The following is a 7,500-nucleotide window of genomic DNA, read 5'->3' on the forward strand; positions in this document are numbered from 1 at the left end:
CACGTCAGTCTCTTCCATGCAAACTTCGCTATGTATTTGACAAATTACTTGGCAGACAAAGCAATTAAAATTACTACACCAAGAACACCAACACGAAATGTAAAATTACTGAAAACTAAATGAACTGAAACCGATCATCATAGTAGGCTACTATGCAGACGCTACTGTCCCACGACCACGCTCGTGCCACACTCGCCTACTGCTTGTGCCACTGTCCTGTTTGGAACAGTGATAGTGGCACAGGACTGGGCTGGCAAGGGACACAAGAGCCACACACCAGTAACAACAACAAGAACTTATAATAGTCTAGGTTTTGCTCCTACTGCTTCCCCTGAAATACATAACTGAAATCCCCTCGTTCACAAGTCGTGGACACTAGCCTACTTCATGTCATGTTCAGCCCACGGTTCAGTTCATAACGCCATAAAACTCGCCATCTAGCAAGCTAATCTATATCAGGTTTAAAGACAATAATCACATTAATTTCCTCGATTTTTCACCTGAAGAGCGTTAATCACAAACCCATTGATAACCAGCACATCTGAATATAGAGTTACCATGCTGTATGAAATGTATTTTATCAAGATAAAGTTTGTGTTCTCCCTCATAGCATGTCAAACGTTAACACTATGTATGTGAATGAGCTGACTAGCTAACGTAAGCTAGTAAGCTAACGCAATCAGGTTTGAAAAATATAGCATTATAAACATAATAAAAACCTGTTGACAACCAACCTATCATCTAAAGTTCCCCTACTACAATAGGTTAACCAAATGTGTTTTGTCTGAAATTCATTATTGACGTAGGAACATTATCTTTAAGCTAGCCTCTCTCCACATCAAGGTTTGCAGGCTAACTTTTGGCTTTAAAATTTCGGTCAACATTTAAGCAATAAATATCAGTTAAACAAGCAGCACAAAAACCTCAAAGAACAATACCAATCTACTAGTGCAGTTGGTATAGGAAATGCATATGTCAATTGAAAAAACGTCGTACCTTTGTCTACTTACCACTGACAATATCAGGCAGAAAGCAATGGAAGTGAATGGGGCTAAAGCTGTGAATGTCAAAGTTAGGAACTTTTGAGCTCTGCATAACGCCGTAGTAGTAGAAAAAGCGCCGCCATTGTTTCCTATGGAAATCTATGGGAGTGTCGCCACTCTGTTTTTCTACCGCTCTGGGACCCATCAAAGGGCCAGTTAAACTGATTGCACCTGTATCAACTGCTTTCTGCTTAACTAGGCCAACTCTATGTGTCTCTCCATTCTACAAGGATATAAGGCACATTCCATCCAACTTTCTATCCATTCATCCTCTTCAAACCATTCACTCATCCACCCATTAAACTATCCATCAACATCCATTAAACAATCTGCCTAGCAACATCCATTCAACTTTCTGTCTATCAACATCCATTACACTATCTACATTCAACTTTTAAACTATATACTCTGTCTCAGGCTTTAAGCATACAATCTGGCTCTCAGTGGCAGGCTAGCACCTGCGAACTCTGCAATTAGAAGGGCTGGATGAAACGTGTTGAAAACGGTCTCCACTGATAAATATCACACTTGCTAACTTGGAAATGAGGTCCTATGTCCAAAATCCTGAACCACCCCTTGAAGACTACTATTTCCTCTGCCCAACTGTTTCAAAATAAATGTCCTCACTACAATAATTCACTATTAAATAATTTAACTATTTAAACTACTCAACTATTTAGCTGTTTAGCAGCCATTTCAACTGTCAGTTGTTATCAACTATGACTCCTGCCAACTGTTTCCAAATAAAAGTTTGTTTGGCATTTTATGTTAATATACAGTATGTTTATATTTTCATGCACTGGTAATTTCCTTGAAATTACATTTTCTAGTTTAAATTGTAATTAAACCCTGATCAGACTGCTGTCCAAATGACAAGGATCAATTAAAGACCATACGCACATGCAATACATTTACAGAATCACATTCCTTCTTAGGTTCTCTTTCTTACAATGGGGAATGGTTGTGGGCAGCAACCAGGTGTTTAAGAGTGCAATTACAGCAGTTAGGCTGTTATGGTAAAAGTCATCGGATTGACACAGAAAGGATATAGTTTCACTGGACCATCAGGACCTCAGTAGGGTCACTGTGCTGTATGTGTCTGAGGGTAAAGACCACAGAGTTTAGGCTCTGTCCGGGGCTGCAGAGGACAGATCCCCCCAGCTGGCGTCAAGACAACATGGAAACCGCACTGAAGAGACTCAACAATAACACATTTTCAGTTTGTTCTATGTCTTTCCCTCACGGGATCAAAAGAGTATAAATACTTTCACTTCAGTGAAGTCATTGTTTGGGTGTTGCTCTCTCACATGGATCACTGTCTACCATTTTATGCTATTGAGTACCTAAGCCAGCAGTGTGCAACACTGTTATCAGACAACTATGCAATGATGGAATGTAAAATGCTCTGCTATGGTCCCTCTACGGTGTATAGAGATACTGTACATCTTCCCGTGGTTCAAAACTCTCTCACAGGACGATGTTCAGTGATAGATGCAATTGGAGGCCGATTAGGCCCTATGTGTTTTGAGTCATTGAATCACATGCCCTTTGCTAACAGAGCAAACACCTTTGCAGTCACTACCTTGACGTGTGTGTGTGTGTGTGTGTGTGTGTTTGACACATCTTACACAGTTACAATCACATGTTAAAGGTGCTGCTCTGTGAGCTGTTGTAGGGACATGCTGTTGTCAATGTCAATGATGGTATCAAGCACACACCTTGACACAAACACACACACACACACACACACACACACACACACACACACACACACACACACATCATCATCATAATCATCTTTGCAATGTACAGCACTGCTTGCTCCTTCAGGTGGCACTGAAGGGTTAACACCTGAACTGGAAAAGAGAGGTGTGAATTGAGTGCCCGAGTGTGTGTGTGAGTCTGTGTGCAGGTTTGTGTGTTTGAATGTAGGTGGGTTAATGTGTGTCAGAGAGCGTGTGTGTGTGTGTGTGTGTGTGTGTGTGTGTGTGTGTGTGTGTGTGTGTGTGTGTGTGTGTGTGTGTGCATGTGTGTGCGTGTGTGTGTGTGTATGTGTGTGAATCTGTGAGTGTGTGATGGAAGTCTGGTAATGAGGCGAAACGGTGCCGGGGATGAAATATTAAAGTTTCTAATTAAATAGAGAGACCTCTTCCACTCCCGTCAAGGTTGTTTGGGCTATTATCACTGCCATGTGATCGCCACTGACCCGGGTCCACTGTGAGGCCCTCACACACACACACACACTCTCTCTCTCTCTATCTCACTCAAACACACACACACACACACACACACACACACACACACACACACACATTTTGGCATAGCTGAGCATGTCTGTTTACTGGAGCGACTACACACTGACACATACATCCACACACACACTCAAAAAGACTTAAACATGTCTATCCAAGGGACTGACTGTACACACACACACCACACACACACACACACACACACTGAATTGCAGCATCAGCTCTTCCTTGCTCTATCTCTCCAGCCGGTGCTCTCTCACCCCTTACTGTTACAGCGATGATAACGGCTCTTATTACTTATTTATAGAGACAAAGAGAGAGAGGGGGAATAGTTTAGGGCCAAGAGACGGGTGCCCTACCATGACCTTCAACCCTGCCATTCTCAACTTGTGTTTTCAGTCTAAAGACCTGCTGGGAGGGAGACATAGGTAGAGAGAGAGAGAGAGAGAGAGAGAGAGAGAGAGAGAGAGAGAGAGAGAGAGAAATGATGGATAGAATAGAAAAGGATGGATTATGGTAGTAGAAGGGCCATGTTTAGAAGTGGACAGATGTGTATCTGTTTGCATACGTGTGAGTATGTGTGTGTGTGTGTGTGTGTGTGTGTGTGTGTGTTGTGTGTGTGCATGTCTCCATGGCAGAAGCTGTGAAAAATGGATGCTTTGGCAGGCTGCTTTGTCTTCCCCCCAACTGTTAAAAAATGCAAAAGACCTTTCTGCAGATGCTTGTGTTTCTGGGAGGGTCAGTGCGAGAGAGAGCCACGGCTGTCTGCTAAGCCTCACATCACCGTGTGGAAGTGAGAGGGCCGCGCCTGCATATTAATCCCTCTGTTTGATTAACTGGACCACTGCTGCTGGAAGGAGTCAGCCTGAGATGGCTTCTCTCACTTCCCTGGTGTGTGTATGTGTGTGTGTGTGTGTGTGTGTGTGTGTGTGTGTGTGTGTGTGTGTGTGTGTGTGTGTGTGTGTCTCTCTCTCTCTCTCTCTCTCTCTCTCTCTCTCTCTCTCTCTCTTTGTCTGTGTGTGTGTGTGTGTGTGTTCTCAGCACCTCATTGTAGTTTTGCTAATACAGAAGTCACATAATGAGTAAGACAAAACTATTCAATGCATATTTTGGTTCCACTGAAGTCACTGAATGAGGTCTCACATTTAACACACCCATGAACTCACAAACACAAGAAATTAATTAAAATAAAATACATTTCCATCACATGTACACATTGTTTGCTTTGTTTTAAAGGCTGTTTATCCTATCAACCAGTATTTTGCCATTGATGATACAACTTGTGCCATTTGTTTGGCAGATAGGATGTGAACCACTTCAGTCAGTATTCATGTTATTTACAAACCCAATATGTGATGATTTCATTGGCAAAATCAGGAGAATTTACTTTGCAATATTATAGAGATGTTTTTGTATTAATATACCTATATCTGGGATGCTGTTGCATTTCATGGTCAATAGGTGTCACTCTAGCCCCCTGCTGGGATCCATATGTGTGAGCGATAGGGAGTTGCTGGATTCAGCCCTCACTATTTAACTCAGCTGGTAAAGTATATGTATGCATGGATGTCTGGGAGTGCTTGTGTGTGTGTGTGTGTGAGTGTGTGTGGGTATGAGTGTGTATGTGTGTGTGTGTGTGTGTGTGTGTGTGTGTGTGTGTGTGTGTGCGCGTGCGTGCATGCATGTGTGTGAGTGTGTGTGTGTGTGTGTGTGTGTGTGTGTATGCGTGCGCGCATGCGTGTGTGCGTGTGTGTGTGTGTGTGTGTGTGAGAGAGAGAGAGACTCTACCCCTGTATAATCGTGTGTATATGAAAGTGAGAAGAGAGGCAGAGAGAGAGACTGAGACGTGCTCAAGAAAGTACTGTGAGGTTGTTTGCCAAGTGAACAGGGAGAACAGATTGTTTAAGTCACAGTTAGAGAGCGAAAGAGTGAGAGAGAGAGAGAGAGAGAGAGAGAGAAAGATAGAGAGAAGAGAGAGAGATTTCAGTGTTTGTCAAAATGAGCAGCCCATTATAACTACACCATAAAGATTCAAATATGGACTGAGCAAATAATATAAAAGCCCATACTACAGACATGTGTGAATATATGTGCCAGTTGCATTTGGAGTCTGGACCATGGTAAAATAAGATAGCATACAGAGCGAGAAACTAGTACACACACACACACACACACACACACACACACACACACGACAACAACAACCATACATTGAGGGATGTTCTGTGAAATGGGAATAGGTTAAAACGAAAAAATAATAACATAAATCTTGAGACACTCCATAAATAAATTGAGATAAAAATATAACACTCTAAACACATCCAGTGAGTTTGAACGGCAGAAGTTCACACACAGTCGCAGATATAATATATAATATTATAATATAATTATATATATAATAATATATAGAAGAAAAAATATATTATTTATGTAATTCTGTAATTTAATTAATTAATCTTCATGACCAAAGTGCCGATACATCAATTGCCAGGATACGTCACCTCAACAGACTTATTTATGTTTATGAACTAAAGATGAAGAAATTAAGGAATAAACATGTGACAAGCTGATTATGAAGGTGAGTCTTTTATCATATTATATATGCGTTTGGTGTGTAGCTGTGTATATTTTCTCTCATCCCCATGGTGATGCTGTCTGATTGGCGGGGGATTCAGCCATTCACAGCTCCCTGAATTGAAATGTTCTGCAGATGTCAGGGTCCCCAGTTCCTCCCCCCTGTGGACAGTGTGTTAACTCAATTATGCGTAAATCAGAATAAGATATGAATAAGATCGGCAATAAAGTCTTGGTCAGAGTTCTATTGATTAATGAAATAATCAGTCAATTTTTAATGAAATGAACTGATCATTTGGGAAGTGTGCATGCTTTTGTAGATCCAGCAAGTGAATTCAAGTCAAAACCTTGAATTAATTGTTAAATTATTTAAATTAATTATGTACAGTAACACTGTGAATGCATTACTAAACTAACTTAAAGTTCATAAATATAAAAAAATGTGTACTTCAGAATTAATAAGCTAAATTCTCAAGTCCATGGTTTGTTTTGTTTAATTCATTTCCATTTTTAATATAAATTAATAATTAACTCTGGAATGAAGAAATACAAAGAAACATAAGATATTATGGATAATACTTTATGAATGTTAACTACTGTTTCCATGAACGTTAGTTATGAATGAGACCACAGCGCTTTAGGCATTACCATCAGACTTGGAGATCTGCAGTGGAGTCGTCAGTGCTGTGCTGTGGCATGTCATTTTCCCTCTCTCTGTTTCTGGGGGTGACCGCATAACCCTGTGTGACAGGAGAAACCTAAATATATATCAGAAAACATTTACGGTTATGGTGTGGATACCTAGAGACAATCCTCTCTCTCTCTCTCTCTCTCCCCCCCCCCCCTCTTCTCCCCTCTGTTGTAATTGCTCTCCTCCCCTGCTGTCACTGCTCACTGACAGAGGTGAAGGTATCCTGTGGGTAAGAGATAAATGGGACACACACGCACACACACACACACACACACACACACACACACACACACACACACACACACACACACACACACACACACACACACACACACACAGAGAGGAGAGACTAGATGAATCGCCTAAATAAATTTTAGAAACTATTTATAACACTTTAGAGCTGCCAGCGTTGACAGCATAAGTCTCCTTCCTGTCATCAGAATAGCAAGATGGCACTCAAACACGCACCCCCATTAGTCTTGCACACGTTACTGTGTGTATTGTTTTGGGTATAGCTCAGTATGGATCCACTAGGAACTGGCATGTCAAGGTTGCTCCGTGACCTGGACCCCTGCTCTGACTTCAGTAGATAATCTTGACAAATCCTCCTGGTTTGATCAGTCAGCAGTCCCCATCTATCCAAACACCCCCCCCCCCCACCCCCCCACACACACACACACATTTATCTGTTTGTTTATTTTGAAGCGGCTGGGATGTGTGGGGGGAAAATGTGTGTGGCCACCGTTTTGTACAGGTGGCCTTGAATGGGCAGGGGGCCTCTCCAGAGGCCGAGGTCAAACAAGGTTAACCAGAGATGCTGGTGGAGTGAGCGCTCAGATTCCTCGGAACATGTCACTACAGGTGAAGGCTTCACAGGACAGGGGGAAGGCAGAAGAATGGCTGGGCATCTCGGTCAGGGTGCCTCCTGACCCTTCCGAGG

Source organism: Alosa sapidissima, chromosome 18, assembly GCF_018492685.1.
Source record: "Alosa sapidissima isolate fAloSap1 chromosome 18, fAloSap1.pri, whole genome shotgun sequence".
Taxonomy (NCBI): domain Eukaryota; kingdom Metazoa; phylum Chordata; class Actinopteri; order Clupeiformes; family Clupeidae; genus Alosa; species Alosa sapidissima.